Source organism: Lissotriton helveticus, chromosome 12 (assembly GCF_964261635.1).
Source record: "Lissotriton helveticus chromosome 12, aLisHel1.1, whole genome shotgun sequence".
NCBI classification, from domain to species: Eukaryota; Metazoa; Chordata; class Amphibia; order Caudata; family Salamandridae; genus Lissotriton; species Lissotriton helveticus.
Window position 1 is genome coordinate 657,175,574 of NC_136073.1, and position 19,378 is coordinate 657,194,951.

The 19,378-nt window shown below is 46.6% G+C and overlaps 18 non-coding genes across 18 annotated transcripts; all 18 read left to right on the forward strand.

The window, feature by feature from the left end:
* Positions 1-759: 759 nt before the first annotated feature.
* Positions 760-874, forward strand: LOC144801394 (U5 spliceosomal RNA). Its single transcript, XR_013605204.1, has one exon. It is a non-coding gene; the product is annotated as a U5 spliceosomal RNA (small nuclear RNA).
* Positions 875-1,806: 932 nt separating this feature from the next.
* Positions 1,807-1,921, forward strand: LOC144800775 (U5 spliceosomal RNA). Its single transcript, XR_013604660.1, has one exon. It is a non-coding gene; the product is annotated as a U5 spliceosomal RNA (small nuclear RNA).
* Positions 1,922-2,856: 935 nt separating this feature from the next.
* On the forward strand, positions 2,857-2,972 carry LOC144800695 (U5 spliceosomal RNA). Its single transcript, XR_013604583.1, has one exon. It is a non-coding gene; the product is annotated as a U5 spliceosomal RNA (small nuclear RNA).
* A 935-nt stretch (positions 2,973-3,907) lies between these two features.
* LOC144801396 (U5 spliceosomal RNA) lies at positions 3,908-4,022 on the forward strand. The gene has a single exon (XR_013605207.1). It is a non-coding gene; the product is annotated as a U5 spliceosomal RNA (small nuclear RNA).
* A 935-nt stretch (positions 4,023-4,957) lies between these two features.
* Positions 4,958-5,072, forward strand: LOC144800776 (U5 spliceosomal RNA). Its single transcript, XR_013604661.1, has one exon. It is a non-coding gene; the product is annotated as a U5 spliceosomal RNA (small nuclear RNA).
* A 935-nt stretch (positions 5,073-6,007) lies between these two features.
* Positions 6,008-6,122, forward strand: LOC144800777 (U5 spliceosomal RNA). The gene has a single exon (XR_013604662.1). It is a non-coding gene; the product is annotated as a U5 spliceosomal RNA (small nuclear RNA).
* Positions 6,123-7,057: 935 nt separating this feature from the next.
* Positions 7,058-7,173, forward strand: LOC144800696 (U5 spliceosomal RNA). Its single transcript, XR_013604584.1, has one exon. It is a non-coding gene; the product is annotated as a U5 spliceosomal RNA (small nuclear RNA).
* Positions 7,174-8,108: 935 nt separating this feature from the next.
* LOC144800054 (U5 spliceosomal RNA) lies at positions 8,109-8,223 on the forward strand. The gene has a single exon (XR_013603974.1). It is a non-coding gene; the product is annotated as a U5 spliceosomal RNA (small nuclear RNA).
* Positions 8,224-9,158: 935 nt separating this feature from the next.
* Positions 9,159-9,273, forward strand: LOC144800348 (U5 spliceosomal RNA). Its single transcript, XR_013604258.1, has one exon. It is a non-coding gene; the product is annotated as a U5 spliceosomal RNA (small nuclear RNA).
* A 935-nt stretch (positions 9,274-10,208) lies between these two features.
* On the forward strand, positions 10,209-10,323 carry LOC144800827 (U5 spliceosomal RNA). Its single transcript, XR_013604711.1, has one exon. It is a non-coding gene; the product is annotated as a U5 spliceosomal RNA (small nuclear RNA).
* A 935-nt stretch (positions 10,324-11,258) lies between these two features.
* Positions 11,259-11,373, forward strand: LOC144800902 (U5 spliceosomal RNA). The gene has a single exon (XR_013604782.1). It is a non-coding gene; the product is annotated as a U5 spliceosomal RNA (small nuclear RNA).
* A 933-nt stretch (positions 11,374-12,306) lies between these two features.
* Positions 12,307-12,421, forward strand: LOC144800670 (U5 spliceosomal RNA). Its single transcript, XR_013604559.1, has one exon. It is a non-coding gene; the product is annotated as a U5 spliceosomal RNA (small nuclear RNA).
* Positions 12,422-13,354: 933 nt separating this feature from the next.
* On the forward strand, positions 13,355-13,469 carry LOC144800778 (U5 spliceosomal RNA). The gene has a single exon (XR_013604663.1). It is a non-coding gene; the product is annotated as a U5 spliceosomal RNA (small nuclear RNA).
* Positions 13,470-14,404: 935 nt separating this feature from the next.
* On the forward strand, positions 14,405-14,520 carry LOC144800836 (U5 spliceosomal RNA). The gene has a single exon (XR_013604720.1). It is a non-coding gene; the product is annotated as a U5 spliceosomal RNA (small nuclear RNA).
* Positions 14,521-15,455: 935 nt separating this feature from the next.
* LOC144800779 (U5 spliceosomal RNA) lies at positions 15,456-15,570 on the forward strand. Its single transcript, XR_013604664.1, has one exon. It is a non-coding gene; the product is annotated as a U5 spliceosomal RNA (small nuclear RNA).
* A 935-nt stretch (positions 15,571-16,505) lies between these two features.
* LOC144800923 (U5 spliceosomal RNA) lies at positions 16,506-16,621 on the forward strand. The gene has a single exon (XR_013604802.1). It is a non-coding gene; the product is annotated as a U5 spliceosomal RNA (small nuclear RNA).
* A 935-nt stretch (positions 16,622-17,556) lies between these two features.
* On the forward strand, positions 17,557-17,671 carry LOC144800903 (U5 spliceosomal RNA). The gene has a single exon (XR_013604783.1). It is a non-coding gene; the product is annotated as a U5 spliceosomal RNA (small nuclear RNA).
* A 933-nt stretch (positions 17,672-18,604) lies between these two features.
* Positions 18,605-18,720, forward strand: LOC144800702 (U5 spliceosomal RNA). Its single transcript, XR_013604590.1, has one exon. It is a non-coding gene; the product is annotated as a U5 spliceosomal RNA (small nuclear RNA).
* Positions 18,721-19,378: the final 658 nt, after the last annotated feature.

The following is a 19,378-nucleotide window of genomic DNA, read 5'->3' on the forward strand; positions in this document are numbered from 1 at the left end:
TGAGATTGCTTTTCGTGACTATCTTGGAATTTCACGATAGCAGGCAGTATGTTTTCTCCTCTCTTAATATTCCTGCTGTCAGAGGCCAGACGTCGCCCTCCTTTTTCAAGGTGGCACCTAGACTCACGCTGTGCTTTTCATAGGGCTTGCCCATTATTTGTGCCCGTTAGAGGTGCCCCATAGAGGTTGGCCAATCCTGAGTCGGTGCCCTGAGAGGGTGGCCAATCCTGAGTCAGATTCCTCTCAGGTACACTTGAAGCGGCACGCCAGTCCTGTTTCATGTGCCTCTAGCCTAGACAGATATATGCTTCTATATTCAGGTTTAATGAAAGTACGTGCGAAAAAGGGACTTAAAGTGCATGGCTATGTGCAGAGCACAGTGGTGGCTCACAGCCTAACGATTGGAAGGATGGTGTGGAAAGCGTAAAATCGCTGGGGGACAAAAGTCCTACAGTGCCACTTCACCTAAAGCCTGAATCACGCTTCCCGTTCCCCTTGCCCAGCAGCCGCAACGCCTCCTAATGAGCTGAGGTGTGTACAGAAAAGAATTTGCATATTCCCAGACAGACGCATGGGAACTGTCCACCTTTTTGATTTTCTGTGCTTTGAGCAGAGACTCTGAAATTTGGGCCTGCTTCCCTCACCGGCCTGGTTCTTGTCCTCTTTCTTAGATTTTGAAAATACCTCTCAGGTCCTCACCCTCGCAATGACGGGGTCTTTGCTGTGGTGCCACTTACCCCCAGAGAGCCATATTCTAACTTACTCTGGTTTCTCTTCAAAACGAAAAAATCTTTCGCCTTTTACTAAAGATTTCCGTGGAGAGGAACATTTACGAGTTTATTCAATTTTTTTAAGCCTTACCACAGGTGAGGCTGTTTATTGTGTGTTTAAAAGAAAAGCATTAGAAATTGGGGAATATCTGCCAGTTGTCTGCTGCTGTTTTTTGGGGACATGAGCTTAGGTGTTTTATTCCTGAACTCTCTGCTTGCTCATTTGCATCGACAGAGTGCAGGAGAGGTGCATCATGGGACAGAGCTTGTGCAGTGCATGAGATTGCTTTTCGTGACTATCTTGGAATTTCACGATAGCAGGCAGTATGTTTTCTCCTCTCTTAATATTCCTGCTGTCAGAGGCCAGACGTCACCCTCCTTTTCAAGGTGGCACCTAGACTCACGCTGTGCTTTTCATAGGGCTTGCCCGTTATTTGTGCACGTTAGAGGTGCCCCATAGAGGTTGGCCAATCCTGAGTCGGTGCCCTGAGAGGGTGGCCAATCCTGAGTCAGATTCCTCTCAGGTACACTTGAAGCGGCACGCCAGTCCTGTTTCATGTGCCTCTAGCCTAGACAGATATATACTTCTATATTCAGGTTTAATGAAAGTACGTGCGAAAAAGGGACTTAAAGTGCATGGCTATGTGCAGAGCACAGTGGTGGCTCACAGCCTATCGATTGGAAGGATGGTGTGGAAAGCGTAAAATCGCTGGGGGACAAAAGTCCTACAGTGTCACTTCACCTAAAGCCTGATGCACGCTTCCCGTTCCCCTTGCCCAGCAGCCGCAACGCCTCCTAATGAGCTGAGGTGTGTACAGAAAAGAATTTGCATATTTCCAGACAGACGCATGGGAACTGTCCACCTTTTTGATTTTCTGTGCTTTGAGCAGAGACTCTGAAAATTGGGCCTGCTTCCCTCACTGGCCTGGTTCTTGTCCTCTTTCTTAGATTTTGAAAATACCTCTCAGGTCCTCACCCTCGCAATGACGGGGTCTTTGATGTGGTGCCACTTACCCCCAGAGAGCCATATTCTAACTTACTCTGGTTTCTCTTCAAAACGAAAAAATCTTTCGCCTTTTACTAAAGATTGCCGTGGAGAGGAACATTTACGAGTTTATTCAATTTTTTTAAGCCTTACCACCGGTGAGGCTGTTTATCTTGTGTTTAAAAGAAAAGCATTAGAAATTGGTGAATATATCTGCGAGTTGTCTGCTGCTGTGTTTTGGGGACATGAGCTTAGGTGTTTTATTCCTGAACTCTCTGCTTGCTCATTTGCATAGACAGAGTGCAGGAGAGGTGCATCATGGGAAAAAGCTTGTGCAGTGCATGAGATTGCTTTTCGTGACTATCTTGGAATTTCACGATAGCAGGCAGTATGTTTTCTCCTCTCTTAATATTCCTGCTGTCAGAGGCCAGACGTCACCCTCCTTTTTCAAGGTGGCACCTAGACTCACGCTGTGCTTTTCATAGGGCTTGCCTGTTATTTGTGCACGTTAGAGGTGCCCCATAGAGGTTGGCCAATCCTGAGTCGGTGCCCTGAGAGGGTGGCCAATCCTGAGTCATTTTCCTCTCAGGTACACTTGAAGCGGCACGCCAGTCCTGTTTCATGTGCCTCTAGCCTAGACAGATATATACTTCCATATTCAGGTTCAATGAAAGTACGTGCGAAAAAGGGACTTAAAGTGCATGGCTATGTGCAGAGCACAGTGGTGGCTCACAGCCTAACGATTGGAAGGATGGTGTGGAAAGCGTAAAATCGCTGGGGGACAAAAGTCCTACAGTGCCACTTCACCTAAAGCCTGATGCACGCTTCCCGTTCCCCTTGCCCAGCAGCCGCAACGCCTCCTAATGAGCTGAGGTGTGTACAGAAAAGAATTTGCATATTCCCAGACAGACGCATGGGAACTGTCCACCTTTTTGATTTTCTGTGCTTTGAGCAGAGACTCTGAAATTTGGGCCTGCTTCCCTCACCGGCCTGGTTCTTGTCCTCTTTCTTAGATTTTGAAAATACCTCTCAGGTCCTCACCCTCGCAATGATGGGGTCTTTGATGTGGTGCCACTTACCCCCAAAGAGCCATATTCTAACTTACTCTGGTTTTCTCTTCAAAACGAAAAAATCTTTCGCCTTTTACTAAAGATTTCCGTGGAGAGGAACATTTACGAGTTTATTCAATTTTTTTAAGCCTTACCACCGGTGAGGCTGTTTATCTTGTGTTTAAAAGAAAAGCATTAGAAATTGGTGAATATATCTGCGAGTTGTCTGCTGCTGTTTATTGGGGACATGAGCTTAGGTGTTTTATTCCTGAACTCTCTGCTTGCTCATTTGCATAGACAGAGTGCAGGAGAGGTGCATCATGGGAAAGAGCTTGTGCAGTGCATGAGATTGCTTTTCGTGACTATCTTGGAATTTCACGATAGCAGGCAGTATGTTTTCTCCTCTCTTAATATTCCTGCTGTCAGAGGCCAGACGTCACCCTCCTTTTTCAAGGTGGCACCTAGACTCACGCTGTGCTTTTCATAGGGCTTGCCTGTTATTTGTGCACGTTAGAGGTGCCCCATAGAGGTTGGCCAATCCTGAGTCGGTGCCCTGAGAGGGTGGCCAATCCTGAGTCAGATTCCTCTCAGGTACACTTGAAGCGGCACGCCAGTCCTGTTTCATGTGCCTCTAGCCTAGACAGATATATACTTCCATATTCGGGTTTAATGAAAGTACGTGCGAAAAAGGGACTTAAAGTGCATGGCTATGTGCAGAGCACAGTGGTGGCTCACAGCCTAACGATTGGAAGGATGGTGTGGAAAGCGTAAAATCGCTGGGGGACAAAAGTCCTACAGTGCCACTTCACCTAAAGCCTGATGCACGCTTCCCGTTCCCCTTGCCCAGCAGCCGCAACGCCTCCTAATGAGCTGAGGTGTGTACAGAAAAGAATTTGCATATTTCCAGACAGACGCATGGGAACTGTCCACCTTTTTGATTTTCTGTGCTTTGAGCAGAGACTCTGAAAATTGGGCCTGCTTCCCTCACTGGCCTGGTTCTTGTCCTCTTTCTTAGAGCCTAAAAATACCTCTCAGGTCCTCACCCTCGCAATGACGGGGTCTTTGATGTGGTGCCACTTACCCCCAGAGAGCCATATTCTAACTTACTCTGGTTTCTCTTCAAAACGAAAAAATCTTTCGCCTTTTACTAAAGATTTCCGTGGAGAGGAACATTTACGAGTTTATTCAATTTTTTTAAGCCTTACCACAGGTGAGGCTGTTTATCGTGTGTTTAAAAGAAAAGCATTAGAAATTGGTGAATATATCTGCGAGTTGTCTGCTGCTGTTTTTTGGGGACATGAGCTTAGGTGTTTTATTCCTGAACTCTCTGCTTGCTCATTTGCATCGACAGAGTGCAGGAGAGGTGCATCATGGGACAGAGCTTGTGCAGTGCATGAGATTGCTTTTCGTGACTATCTTGGAATTTCACGATAGCAGGCAGTATGTTTTCTCCTCTCTTAATATTCCTGCTGTCAGAGGCCAGACGTCACCCTCCTTTTTCAAGGTGGCACCTAGACTCACGCTGTGCTTTTCATAGGGCTTGCCCGTTATTTGTGCACGTTAGAGGTGCCCCATAGAGGTTGGCCAATCCTGAGTCGGTGCCCTGAGAGGGTGGCCAATCCTGAGTCAGATTCCTCTCAGGTACACTTGAAGCGGCACGCCAGTCCTGTTTCATGTGCCTCTAGCCTAGACAGATATATACTTCTATATTCAGGTTTAATGAAAGTACGTGCGAAAAAGGGACTTAAAGTGCATGGCTATGTGCAGAGCACAGTGGTGGCTCACAGCCTATCGATTGGAAGGATGGTGTGGAAAGCGTAAAATCGCTGGGGGACAAAAGTCCTACAGTGTCACTTCACCTAAAGCCTGATGCACGCTTCCCGTTCCCCTTGCCCAGCAGCCGCAACGCCTCCTAATGAGCTGAGGTGTGTACAGAAAAGAATTTGCATATTTCCAGACAGACGCATGGGAACTGTCCACCTTTTTGATTTTCTGTGCTTTGAGCAGAGACTCTGAAAATTGGGCCTGCTTCCCTCACTGGCCTGGTTCTTGTCCTCTTTCTTAGATTTTGAAAATACCTCTCAGGTCCTCACCCTCGCAATGACGGGGTCTTTGATGTGGTGCCACTTACCCCCAGAGAGCCATATTCTAACTTACTCTGGTTTCTCTTCAAAACGAAAAAATCTTTCGCCTTTTACTAAAGATTGCCGTGGAGAGGAACATTTACGAGTTTATTCAATTTTTTTAAGCCTTACCACCGGTGAGGCTGTTTATCTTGTGTTTAAAAGAAAAGCATTAGAAATTGGTGAATATATCTGCGAGTTGTCTGCTGCTGTTTTTTGGGGACATGAGCTTAGGTGTTTTATTCCTGAACTCTCTGCTTGCTCATTTGCATAGACAGAGTGCAGGAGAGGTGCATCATGGGAAAGAGCTTGTGCAGTGCATGAGATTGCTTTTCGTGACTATCTTGGAATTTCACGATAGCAGGCAGTATGTTTTCTCCTCTCTTAATATTCCTGCTGTCAGAGGCCAGACGTCACCCTCCTTTTTCAAGGTGGCACCTAGACTCACGCTGTGCTTTTCATAGGGCTTGCCTGTTATTTGTGCACGTTAGAGGTGCCCCATAGAGGTTGGCCAATCCTGAGTCGGTGCCCTGAGAGGGTGGCCAATCCTGAGTCATTTTCCTCTCAGGTACACTTGAAGCGGCACGCCAGTCCTGTTTCATGTGCCTCTAGCCTAGACAGATATATACTTCTATATTCAGGTTTAATGAAAGTACGTGCGAAAAAGGGACTTAAAGTGCATGGCTATGTGCAGAGCACAGTGGTGGCTCACAGCCTAACGATTGGAAGGATGGTGTGGAAAGCGTAAAATCGCTGGGGGACAAAAGTCCTACAGTGCCACTTCACCTAAAGCCTGATGCACGCTTCCCGTTCCCCTAGCCCAGCAGCCGCAACGCCTCCTAATGAGCTGAGGTGTGTACAGAAAAGAATTTGCATATTCCCAGACAGACGCATGGGAACTGTCCACCTTTTTGATTTTCTGTGCTTTGAGCAGAGACTCTGAAATTTGGGCCTGCTTCCCTCACTGGCCTGGTTCTTGTCCTCTTTCTTAGATTTTGAAAATACCTCTCAGGTCCTCACCCTCGCAATGACGGGGTCTTTGATGTGGTGCCACTTACCCCCAGAGAGCCATATTCTAACTTACTCTGGTTTCTCTTCAAAACGAAAAAATCTTTCGCCTTTTACTAAAGATTGCCGTGGAGAGGAACATTTACGAGTTTATTCAATTTTTTTAAGCCTTACCACCGGTGAGGCTGTTTATCTTGTGTTTAAAAGAAAAGCATTAGAAATTGGTGAATATATCTGCGAGTTGTCTGCTGCTGTTTTTTGGGGACATGAGCTTAGGTGTTTTATTCCTGAACTCTCTGCTTGCTCATTTGCATAGACAGAGTGCAGGAGAGGTGCATCATGGGAAAGAGCTTGTGCAGTGCATGAGATTGCTTTTCGTGACTATCTTGGAATTTCACGATAGCAGGCAGTATGTTTTCTCCTCTCTTAATATTCCTGCTGTCAGAGGCCAGACGTCACCCTCCTTTTTCAAGGTGGCACCTAGACTCACGCTGTGCTTTTCATAGGGCTTGCCTGTTATTTGTGCACGTTAGAGGTGCCCCATAGAGGTTGGCCAATCCTGAGTCGTTGCCCTGAGAGGGTGGCCAATCCTGAGTCATTTTCCTCTCAGGTACACTTGAAGCGGCACGCCAGTCCTGTTTCATGTGCCTCTAGCCTAGACAGATATATACTTCCATATTCAGGTTTAATGAAAGTACGTGCGAAAAAGGGACTTAAAGTGCATGGCTATGTGCAGAGCACAGTGGTGGCTCACAGCCTAACGATTGGAAGGATGGTGTGGAAAGCGTAAAATCGCTGGGGGACAAAAGTCCTACAGTGCCACTTCACCTAAAGCCTGATGCACGCTTCCCGTTCCCCTTGCCCAGCAGCCGCAACGCCTCCTAATGAGCTGAGGTGTGTACAGAAAAGAATTTGCATATTCCCAGACAGACGCATGGGAACTGTCCACCTTTTTGATTTTCTGTGCTTTGAGCAGAGACTCTGAAATTTGGGCCTGCTTCCCTCACCGGCCTGGTTCTTGTCCTCTTTCTTAGATTTTGAAAATACCTCTCAGGTCCTCACCCTCGCAATGACAGGGTCTTTGATGTGGTGCCACTTACCCCCAGAGAGCCATATTCTAACTTACTCTGGTTTTCTCTTCAAAACGAAAAAATCTTTCGCCTTTTACTAAAGATTTCCGTGGAGAGGAACATTTACGAGTTTATTCAATTTTTTTAAGCCTTACCACCGGTGAGGCTGTTTATCTTGTGTTTAAAAGAAAAGCATTAGAAATTGGTGAATATATCTGCGAGTTGTCTGCTGCTGTTTATTGAGGACATGAGCTTAGGTGTTTTATTCCTGAACTCTCTGCTTGCTCATTTGCATAGACAGAGTGCAGGAGAGGTGCATCATGGGAAAGAGCTTGTGCAGTGCATGAGATTGCTTTTCGTGACTATCTTGGAATTTCACGATAGCAGGCAGTATGTTTTCTCCTCTCTTAATATTCCTGCTGTCAGAGGCCAGACGTCACCCTCCTTTTTCAAGGTGGCACCTAGACTCACGCTGTGCTTTTCATAGGGCTTGCCCGTTATTTGTGCACGTTAGAGGTGCCCCATAGAGGTTGGCCAATCCTGAGTCGGTGCCCTGAGAGGGTGGCCAATCCTGAGTCAGATTCCTCTCAGGTACACTTGAAGCGGCACGCCAGTCCTGTTTCATGTGCCTCTAGCCTAGACAGATATATACTTCCATATTCAGGTTTAATGAAAGTACGTGCGAAAAAGGGACTTAAAGTGCATGGCTATGTGCAGAGCACAGTGGTGGCTCACAGCCTATCGATTGGAAGGATGGTGTGGAAAGCGTAAAATCGCTGGGGGACAAAAGTCCTACAGTGTCACTTCACCTAAAGCCTGATGCACGCTTCCCGTTCCCCTTGCCCAGCAGCCGCAACGCCTCCTAATGAGCTGAGGTGTGTACAGAAAAGAATTTGCATATTTCCAGACAGACGCATGGGAACTGTCCACCTTTTTGATTTTCTGTGCTTTGAGCAGAGACTCTGAAAATTGGGCCTGCTTCCCTCACTGGCCTGGTTCTTGTCCTCTTTCTTAGAGCCTAAAAATACCTCTCAGGTCCTCACCCTCGCAATGACGGGGTCTTTGATGTGGTGCCACTTACCCCCAGAGAGCCATATTCTAACTTACTCTGGTTTCTCTTCAAAACGAAAAAATCTTTCGCCTTTTACTAAAGATTTCCGTGGAGAGGAACATTTACGAGTTTATTCAATTTTTTTAAGCCTTACCACCGGTGAGGCTGTTTATCTTGTGTTTAAAAGAAAAGCATTAGAAATTGGTGAATATATCTGCGAGTTGTCTGCTGCTGTTTTTTGGGGACATGAGCTTAGGTGTTTTATTCCTGAACTCTCTGCTTGCTCATTTGCATAGACAGAGTGCAGGAGAGGTGCATCATGGGACAGAGCTTGTGCAGTGCATGAGATTGCTTTTCGTGACTATCTTGGAATTTCACGATAGCAGGCAGTATGTTTTCTCCTCTCTTAATATTCCTGCTGTCAGAGGCCAGACGTCACCCTCCTTTTTCAAGGTGGCACCTAGACTCACGCTGTGCTTTTCATAGGGCTTGCCCGTTATTTGTGCACGTTAGAGGTGCCCCATAGAGGTTGGCCAATCCTGAGTCGGTGCCCTGAGAGGGTGGCCAATCCTGAGTCAGATTCCTCTCAGGTACACTTGAAGCGGCACGCCAGTCCTGTTTCATGTGCCTCTAGCCTAGACAGATATATACTTCTATATTCAGGTTTAATGAAAGTACGTGCGAAAAAGGGACTTAAAGTGCATGGCTATGTGCAGAGCACAGTGGTGGCTCACAGCCTAACGATTGGAAGGATGGTGTGGAAAGCGTAAAATCGCTGGGGTACAAAAGTCCTACAGTGCCACTTCACCTAAAGCCTGATGCACGCTTCCCGTTCCCCTTGCCCAGCAGCCGCAACGCCTCCTAATGAGCTGAGGTGTGTACAGAAAAGAATTTGCATATTCCCAGACAGACGCATGGGAACTGTCCACCTTTTTGATTTTCTGTGCTTTGAGCAGAGACTCTGAAATTTGGGCCTGCTTCCCTCACCGGCCTGGTTCTTGTCCTCTTTCTTAGATTTTGAAAATACCTCTCAGGTCCTCACCCTCGCAATGACGGGGTCTTTGATGTGGTGCCACTTACCCCCAGAGAGCCATATTCTAACTTACTCTGGTTTCTCTTCAAACCGAAAAAATCTTTCGCCTTTTACTAAAGATTTCCGTGGAGAGGAACATTTACGAGTTTATTAAATTTTTTTAAGCCTTACCACCGGTGAGGCTGTTTATTTTGTGTTTAAAAGAAAAGCATTAGAAATTGGTGAATATATCTGCGAGTTGTCTGCTGCTGTTTTTTGGGGACATGAGCTTAGGTGTTTTATTCCTGAACTCTCTGCTTGCTCATCTGTATAGACAGAGTGCAGGAGAGGTGCATCATGGGAAAGAGCTTGTGCAGTGCATGAGATTGCTTTTCGTGACTATCTTGGAATTTCACGATAGCAGGCAGTATGTTTTCTCCTCTCTTAATATTCCTGCTGTCAGAGGCCAGACGTCACCCTCCTTTTTCAAGGTGGCACCTAGACTCACGCTGTGCTTTTCATAGGGCTTGCCCGTTATTTGTGCCAGTTAGAGGTGCCCCATAGAGGTTGGCCAATCCTGAGTCTGTGCCCTGAGAGGGTGGCCAATCATGAGTCAGATTCCTCTCAGGTACACTTGAAGCGGCACGCCAGTCCTGTTTCATGTGCCTCTAGCCTAGACAGATATATACTTCTATATTCAGGTTTAATGAAAGTACGTGCGAAAAAGGGACTTAAAGTGCATGGCTATGTGCAGAGCACAGTGGTGGCTCACAGCCTATCGATTGGAAGGATGGTGTGGAAAGCGTAAAATCGCTGGGGGACAAAAGTCCTACAGTGTCACTTCACCTAAAGCCTGATGCACGCTTCCCGTTCCCCTTGCCCAGCAGCCGCAACGCCTCCTAATGAGCTGAGGTGTGTACAGAAAAGAATTTGCATATTTCCAGACAGACGCATGGGAACTGTCCACCTTTTTGATTTTCTGTGCTTTGAGCAGAGACTCTGAAAATTGGGCCTGCTTCCCTCACTGGCCTGGTTCTTGTCCTCTTTCTTAGAGCCTAAAAATACCTCTCAGGTCCTCACCCTCGCAATGACGGGGTCTTTGATGTGGTGCCACTTACCCCCAGAGAGCCATATTCTAACTTACTCTGGTTTCTCTTCAAAACGAAAAAATCTTTCGCCTTTTACTAAAGATTTCCGTGGAGAGGAACATTTACGAGTTTATTCAATTTTTTTAAGCCTTATCACCGGTGAGGCTGTTTATCTTGTGTTTAAAAGAAAAGCATTAGAAATTGGTGAATATATCTGCGAGTTGTCTGCTGCTGTTTTTTGGGGACATGAGCTTAGGTGTTTTATTCCTGAACTCTCTGCTTGCTCATTTGCATAGACAGAGTGCAGGAGAGGTGCATCATGGGAAAGAGCTTGTGCAGTGCATGAGATTGCTTTTCGTGACTATCTTGGAATTTCACGATAGCAGGCAGTATGTTTTCTCCTCTCTTAATATTCCTGCTGTCAGAGGCCAGACGTCACCCTCCTTTTTCAAGGTGGCACCTAGACTCACGCTGTGCTTTTCATAGGGCTTGCCCATTATTTGTGCCCGTTAGAGGTGCCCCATAGAGGTTGGCCAATCCTGAGTCGGTGCCCTGAGAGGGTGGCCAATCCTGAGTCAGATTCCTCTCAGGTACACTTAAAGCGGCACGCCAGTCCTGTTTCATGTGCCTCTAGCCTAGACAGATATATACTTCTATATTCAGGTTTAATGAAAGTACGTGCGAAAAAGGGACTTAAAGTGCATGGCTATGTGCAGAGCACAGTGGTGGCTCACAGCCTATCAATTGGAAGGATGGTGTGGAAAGCGTAAAATCGCTGGGGGACAAAAGTCCTACAGTGTCACTTCACCTAAAGCCTGATGCACGCTTCCCGTTCCCCTTGCCCAGCAGCCGCAACGCCTCCTAATGAGCTGAGGTGTGTACAGAAAAGAATTTGCATATTCCCAGACAGACGCATGGGAACTGTCCACCTTTTTGATTTTCTGTGCTTTGAGCAGAGACTCTGAAAATTGGGCCTGCTTCCCTCACTGGCCTGGTTCTTGTCCTCTTTCTTAGAGCCTAAAAATACCTCTCAGGTCCTCACCCTCGCAACGACGGGGTCTTTGATGTGGTGCCACTTACCCCCAGAGAGCCATATTCTAACTTACTCTGGTTTCTCTTCAAAACTAAAAAATCTTTCGCCTTTTACTAAAGATTTCCGTGGAGAGGAACATTTACGAGTTTATTCAATTGTTTTAAGCCTTACCACAGGTGAGGCTGTTTATCGTGTGTTTAAAAGAAAAGCATTAGAAATTGGGGAATATCTGCCAGTTGTCTGCTGCTGTTTTTTGGGGACATGAGCTTAGGTGTTTTATTCCTGAACTCTCTGCTTGCTCATTTGCATAGACAGAGTGCAGGAGAGGTGCATCATGGGAAAGAGCTTGTACAGTGCATGAGATTGCTTTTCGTGACTATCTTGGAATTTCACGATAGCAGGCAGTATGTTTTCTCCTCTCTTAATATTCCTGCTGTCAGAGGCCAGACGTCGCCCTCCTTTTTCAAGGTGGCACCTAGACTCACGCTGTGCTTTTCATAGGGCTTGCCCATTATTTGTGCCCGTTAGAGGTGCCCCATAGAGGTTGGCCAATCCTGAGTCGGTGCCCTGAGAGGGTGGCCAATCCTGAGTCAGATTCCTCTCAGGTACACTTGAAGCGGCACGCCAGTCCTGTTTCATGTGCCTCTAGCCTAGACAGATATATGCTTCTATATTCAGGTTTAATGAAAGTACGTGCGAAAAAGGGACTTAAAGTGCATGGCTATGTGCAGAGCACAGTGGTGGCTCACAGCCTAACGATTGGAAGGATGGTGTGGAAAGCGTAAAATCGCTGGGGGACAAAAGTCCTACAGTGCCACTTCACCTAAAGCCTGATGCACGCTTCCCGTTCCCCTTGCCCAGCAGCCGCAACGCCTCCTAATGAGCTGAGGTGTGTACAGAAAAGAATTTGCATATTCCCAGACAGACGCATGGGAACTGTCCACCTTTTTGATTTTCTGTGCTTTGAGCAGAGACTCTGAAATTTGGGCCTGCTTCCCTCACCGGCCTGGTTCTTGTCCTCTTTCTTAGATTTTGAAAATACCTCTCAGGTCCTCACCCTCGCAATGACGGGGTCTTTGCTGTGGTGCCACTTACCCCCAGAGAGCCATATTCTAACTTACTCTGGTTTCTCTTCAAAACGAAAAAATCTTTCGCCTTTTACTAAAGATTTCTGTGGAGAGGAACATTTACGAGTTTATTCAATTTTTTTAAGCCTTACCACAGGTGAGGCTGTTTATTGTGTGTTTAAAAGAAAAGCATTAGAAATTGGGGAATATCTGCCAGTTGTCTGCTGCTGTTTTTTGGGGACATGAGCTTAGGTGTTTTATTCCTGAACTCTCTGCTTGCTCATTTGCATAGACAGAGTGCAGGAGAGGTGCATCATGGGAAAGAGCTTGTGCAGTGCATGAGATTGCTTTTCGTGACTATCTTGGAATTTCACGATAGCAGGCAGTATGTTTTCTCCTCTCTTAATATTCCTGCTGTCAGAGGCCAGACGTCACCCTCCTTTTTCAAGGTGGCACCTAGACTCACGCTGTGCTTTTCATAGGGCTTGCCTGTTATTTGTGCATGTTAGAGGCGCCCCATAGAGGTTGGCCAATCCTGAGTCGGTGCCCTGAGAGGGTGGCCAATCCTGAGTCAGATTCCTCTCAGGTACACTTGAAGCGGCACGCCAGTCCTGTTTCATGTGCCTCTAGCCTAGACAGATATATACTTCTATATTCAGGTTTAATGAAAGTACGTGCGAAAAAGGGACTTAAAGTGCATGGCTATGTGCAGAGCACAGTGGTGGCTCACAGCCTATCGATTGGAAGGATGGTGTGGAAAGCGTAAAATCGCTGGGGGACAAAAGTCCTACAGTGTCACTTCACCTAAAGCCTGATGCACGCTTCCCGTTCCCCTTGCCCAGCAGCCGCAACGCCTCCTAATGAGCTGAGGTGTGTACAGAAAAGAATTTGCATATTTCCAGACAGACGCATGGGAACTGTCCACCTTTTTGATTTTCTGTGCTTTGAGCAGAGACTCTGAAAATTGGGCCTGCTTCCCTCACTGGCCTGGTTCTTGTCCTCTTTCTTAGATTTTGAAAATACCTCTCAGGTCCTCACCCTCGCAATGACGGGGTCTTTGATGTGGTGCCACTTACCCCCAGAGAGCCATATTCTAACTTACTCTGGTTTCTCTTCAAAACGAAAAAATCTTTCGCCTTTTACTAAAGATTGCCGTGGAGAGGAACATTTACGAGTTTATTCAATTTTTTTAAGCCTTACCACCGGTGAGGCTGTTTATCTTGTGTTTAAAAGAAAAGCATTAGAAATTGGTGAATATATCTGCGAGTTGTCTGCTGCTGTTTTTTGGGGACATGAGCTTAGGTGTTTTATTCCTGAACTCTCTGCTTGCTCATTTGCATAGACAGAGTGCAGGAGAGGTGCATCATGGGAAAGAGCTTGTGCAGTGCATGAGATTGCTTTTCGTGACTATCTTGGAATTTCACGATAGCAGGCAGTATGTTTTCTCCTCTCTTAATATTCCTGCTGTCAGAGGCCAGACGTCACCCTCCTTTTTCAAGGTGGCACCTAGACTCACGCTGTGCTTTTCATAGGGCTTGCCTGTTATTTGTGCACGTTAGAGGTGCCCCATAGAGGTTGGCCAATCCTGAGTCGGTGCTCTGAGAGGGTGGCCAATCCTGAGTCAGATTCCTCTCAGGTACACTTGAAGCGGCACGCCAGTCCTGTTTCATGTGCCTCTAGCCTAGACAGATATATACTTCCATATTCAGGTTTAATGAAAGTACGTGCGAAAAAGGGACTTAAAGTGCATGGCTATGTGCAGAGCACAGTGGTGGCTCACAGCCTAACGATTGGAAGGATGGTGTGGAAAGCGTAAAATCGCTGGGGGACAAAAGTCCTACAGTGCCACTTCACCTAAAGCCTGATGCACGCTTCCCGTTCCCCTTGCCCAGCAGCCGCAACGCCTCCTAATGAGCTGAGGTGTGTACAGAAAAGAATTTGCATATTCCCAGACAGACGCATGGGAACTGTCCACCTTTTTGATTTTCTGTGCTTTGAGCAGAGACCCTGAAATTTGGGCCTGCTTCCCTCACCGGCCTGGTTCTTGTCCTCTTTCTTAGATTTTGAAAATACCTCTCAGGTCCTCACCCTCGCAATGACGGGGTCTTTGATGTGGTGCCACTTACCCACAGAGAGCCATATTCTAACTTACTCTGGTTTTCTCTTTAAAACGAAAAAATCTTTTGCCTTTTACTAAAGATTTCCGTGGAGAGGAACATTTACGAGTTTATTCAATTTTTTTAAGCCTTACCACCGGTGAGGCTGTTTATCTTGTGTTTAAAAGAAAAGCATTAGAAATTGGTGAATATATCTGCGAGTTGTCTGCTGCTGTTTTTTGGGGACATGAGCTTAGGTGTTTTATTCCTGAACTCTCTGCTTGCTCATTTGCATAGACAGAGTGCAGGAGAGGTGCATCATGGGAAAGAGCTTGTGCAGTGCATGAGATTGCTTTTCGTGACTATCTTGGAATTTCACGATAGCAGGCAGTATGTTTTCTCCTCTCTTAATATTCCTGCTGTCAGAGGCCAGACGTCACCCTCCTTTTTCAAGGTGGCACCTAGACTCACGCTGTGCTTTTCATAGGGCTTGCCTGTTATTTGTGCATGTTAGAGGCGCCCCATAGAGGTTGGCCAATCCTGAGTCGGTGCCCTGAGAGGGTGGCCAATCCTGAGTCAGATTCCTCTCAGGTACACTTGAAGCGGCACGCCAGTCCTGTTTCATGTGCCTCTAGCCTAGACAGATATATACTTCTATATTCAGGTTTAATGAAAGTACGTGCGAAAAAGGGACTTAAAGTGCATGGCTATGTGCAGAGCACAGTGGTGGCTCACAGCCTATCGATTGGAAGGATGGTGTGGAAAGCGTAAAATCGCTGGGGGACAAAAGTCCTACAGTGTCACTTCACCTAAAGCCTGATGCACGCTTCCCGTTCCCCTTGCCCGGCAGCCGCAACGCCTCCTAATGAGCTGAGGTGTGTACAGAAAAGAATTTGCATATTTCCAGACAGACGCATGGGAACTGTCCACCTTTTTGATTTTCTGTGCTTTGAGCAGAGACTCTGAAAATTGGGCCTGCTTCCCTCACTGGCCTGGTTCTTGTCCTCTTTCTTAGATTTTGAAAATACCTCTCAGGTCCTCACCCTCGCAATGACGGGGTCTTTGATGTGGTGCCACTTACCCCCAGAGAGCCATATTCTAACTTACTCTGGTTTCTCTTCAAAACGAAAAAATCTTTCGCCTTTTACTAAAGATTGCCGTGGAGAGGAACATTTACGAGTTTATTCAATTTTTTTAAGCCTTACCACCGGTGAGGCTGTTTATCTTGTGTTTAAAAGAAAAGCATTAGAAATTGGTGAATATATCTGCGAGTTGTCTGCTGCTGTTTTTTGGGGACATGAGCTTAGGTGTTTTATTCCTGAACTCTCTGCTTGCTCATTTGCATAGACAGAGTGCAGGAGAGGTGCATCATGGGAAAGAGCTTGTGCAGTGCATGAGATTGCTTTTCGTGACTATCTTGGAATTTCACGATAGCAGGCAGTATGTTTTCTCCTCTCTTAATATTCCTGCTGTCAGAGGCCAGACGTCACCCTCCTTTTTCAAGGTGGCACCTAGACTCACGCTGTGCTTTTCATAGGGCTTGCCTGTTATTTGTGCACGTTAGAGGTGCCCCATAGAGGTTGGCCAATCCTGAGTCGGTGCCCTGAGAGGGTGGCCAATCCTGAGTCAGATTCCTCTCAGGTACACTTGAAGCGGCACGCCAGTCCTGTTTCATGTGCCTCTAGCCTAGACAGATATATACTTCCATATTCAGGTTTAATGAAAGTACGTGCGAAAAAGGGACTTAAAGTGCATGGCTATGTGCAGAGCACAGTGGTGGCTCACAGCCTAACGATTGGAAGGATGGTGTGGAAAGCGTAAAATCGCTGGGGGACAAAAGTCCTACAGTGCCACTTCACCTAAAGCCTGATGCACGCTTCCCGTTCCCCTTGCCCAGCAGCCGCAACGCCTCCTAATGAGCTGAGGTGTGTACAGAAAAGAATTTGCATATTCCCAGACAGACGCATGGGAACTGTCCACCTTTTTGATTTTCTGTGCTTTGAGCAGAGACCCTGAAATTTGGGCCTGCTTCCCTCACCGGCCTGGTTCTTGTCCTCTTTCTTAGATTTTGAAAATACCTCTCAGGTCCTCACCCTCGCAATGACGGGGTCTTTGATGTGGTGCCACTTACCCCCAGAGAGCCATATTCTAACTTACTCTGGTTTTCTCTATAAAACGAAAAAATCTTTTGCCTTTTACTAAAGATTTCCGTGGAGAGGAACATTTACGAGTTTATTCAATTTTTTTAAGCCTTACCACCGGTGAGGCTGTTTATCTTGTGTTTAAAAGAAAAGCATTAGAAATTGGTGAATATATCTGCGAGTTGTCTGCTGCTGTTTTTTGGGGACATGAGCTTAGGTGTTTTATTCCTGAACTCTCTGCTTGCTCATTTGCATAGACAGAGTGCAGGAGAGGTGCATCATGGGAAAGAGCTTGTGCAGTGCATGAGATTGCTTTTCGTGACTATCTTGGAATTTCACGATAGCAGGCAGTATGTTTTCTCCTCTCTTAATATTCCTGCTGTCAGAGGCCAGACGTCACCCTCCTTTTTCAAGGTGGCACCTAGACTCACGCTGTGCTTTTCATAGGGCTTGCCCATTATTTGTGCCCGTTAGAGGTGCCCCATAGAGGTTGGCCAATCCTGAGTCGGTGCCCTGAGAGGGTGGCCAATCCTGAGTCAGATTCCTCTCAGGTACACTTAAAGCGGCACGCCAGTCCTGTTTCATGTGCCTCTAGCCTAGACAGATATATACTTCTATATTCAGGTTTAATGAAAGTACGTGCAAAAAAGGGACTTAAAGTGCATGGCTATGTGCAGAGCACAGTGGTGGCTCACAGCCTATCGATTGGAAGGATGGTGTGGAAAGCGTAAAATCGCTGGGGGACAAAAGTCCTACAGTGTCACTTCACCTAAAGCCTGATGCACGCTTCCCGTTCCCCTTGCCCAGCAGCCGCAACGCCTCCTAATGAGCTGAGGTGTGTACAGAAAAGAATTTGCATATTCCCAGACAGACGCATGGGAACTGTCCACCTTTTTGATTTTCTGTGCTTTGAGCAGAGACTCTGAAAATTGGGCCTGCTTCCCTCACTGGCCTGGTTCTTGTCCTCTTTCTTAGAGCCTAAAAATACCTCTCAGGTCCTCACCCTCGCAACGACGGGGTCTTTGATGTGGTGCCACTTACCCCCAGAGAGCCATATTCTAATTTACTCTGGTTTCTCTTCAAAACTAAAAAATCTTTCGCCTTTTACTAAAGATTTCCGTGGAGAGGAACATTTACGAGTTTATTCAATTGTTTTAAGCCTTACCACAGGTGAGGCTGTTTATCGTGTGTTTAAAAGAAAAGCATTAGAAATTGGGGAATATCTGCCAGTTGTCTGCTGCTGTTTTTTGGGGACATGAGCTTAGGTGTTTTATTCCTGAACTCTCTGCTTGCTCATTTGCATAGACAGAGTGCAGGAGAGGTGCATCATGGGAAAGAGCTTGTACAGTGCATGAGATTGCTTTTCGTGACTATCTTGGAATTTCACGATAGCAGGCAGTATGTTTTCTCCTCTCTTAATATTCCTGCTGTCAGAGGCCAGACGTCGCCCTCCTTTTTCAAGGTGGCACCTAGACTCACGCTGTGCTTTTCATAGGGCTTGCCCATTATTTGTGCCCGTTAGAGGTGCCCCATAGAGGTTGGCCAATCCTGAGTCGGTGCCCTGAGAGGGTGGCCAATCCTGAGTCAGATTCCTCTCAGGTACACTTGAAGCGGCACGCCAGTCCTGTTTCATGTGCCTCTAGCCTAGACAGATATATGCTTCTATATTCAGGTTTAATGAAAGTACGTGCGAAAAAGGGACTTAAAGTGCATGGCTATGTGCAGAGCACAGTGGTGGCTCACAGCCTAACGATTGGAAGGATGGTGTGGAAAGCGTAAAATCGCTGGGGGACAAAAGTCCTACAGTGCCACTTCACCTAAAGCCTGATGCACGCTTCCCGTTCCCCTTGCCCAGCAGCCGCAATGCCTCCTAATGAGCTGAGGTGTGTACAGAAAAGAATTTGCATATTCCCAGACAGACGCATGGGAACTGTCCACCTTTTTGATTTTCTGTGCTTTGAGCAGAGACTCTGAAATTTGGGCCTGCTTCCCTCACCGGCCTGGTTCTTGTCCTCTTTCTTAGATTTTGAAAATACCTCTCAGGTCCTCACCCTCGCAATGACGGGGTCTTTGCTGTGGTGCCACTTACCCCCAGAGAGCCATATTCTAACTTACTCTGGTTTCTCTTCAAAACGAAAAAATCTTTCGCCTTTTACTAAAGATTTCCGTGGAGAGGAACATTTACGAGTTTATTCAATTTTTTTTAAGCCTTACCACAGGTGAGGCTGTTTATTGTGTGTTTAAAAGAAAAGCATTAGAAATTGGGGAATATCTGCCAGTTGTCTGCTGCTGTTTTTTGGGGACATGAGCTTAGGTGTTTTATTCCTGAACTCTCTGCTTGCTCATTTGCATAGACAGAGTGCAGGAGAGGTGCATCATGGGAAAGAGCTTGTGCAGTGCATGAGATTGCTTTTCGTGACTATCTTGGAATTTCACGATAGCAGGCAGTATGTTTTCTCCTCTCTTAATATTCCTGCTGTCAGAGGCCAGACGTCACCCTCCTTTTTCAAGGTGGCACCTAGACTCACGCTGTGCTTTTCATAGGGCTTGCCTGTTATTTGTGCACGTTAGAGGCACCCCATAGAGGTTGGCCAATCCTGAGTCGGTGCCCTGAGAGGGTGGCCAATCCTGAGTCAGATTCCTCTCAGGTACACTTGAAGCGGCACGCCAGTCCTGTTTCATGTGCCTCTAGCCTAGACAGATATATACTTCTATATTCAGGTTTAATGAAAGTACGTGCGAAAAAGGGACTTAAAGTGCATGGCTATGTGCAGAGCACAGTGGTGGCTCACAGCCTATCGATTGGAAGGATGGTGTGGAAAGCGTAAAATCGCTGGGGGACAAAAGTCCTACAGTGTCACTTCACCTAAAGCCTGATGCACGCT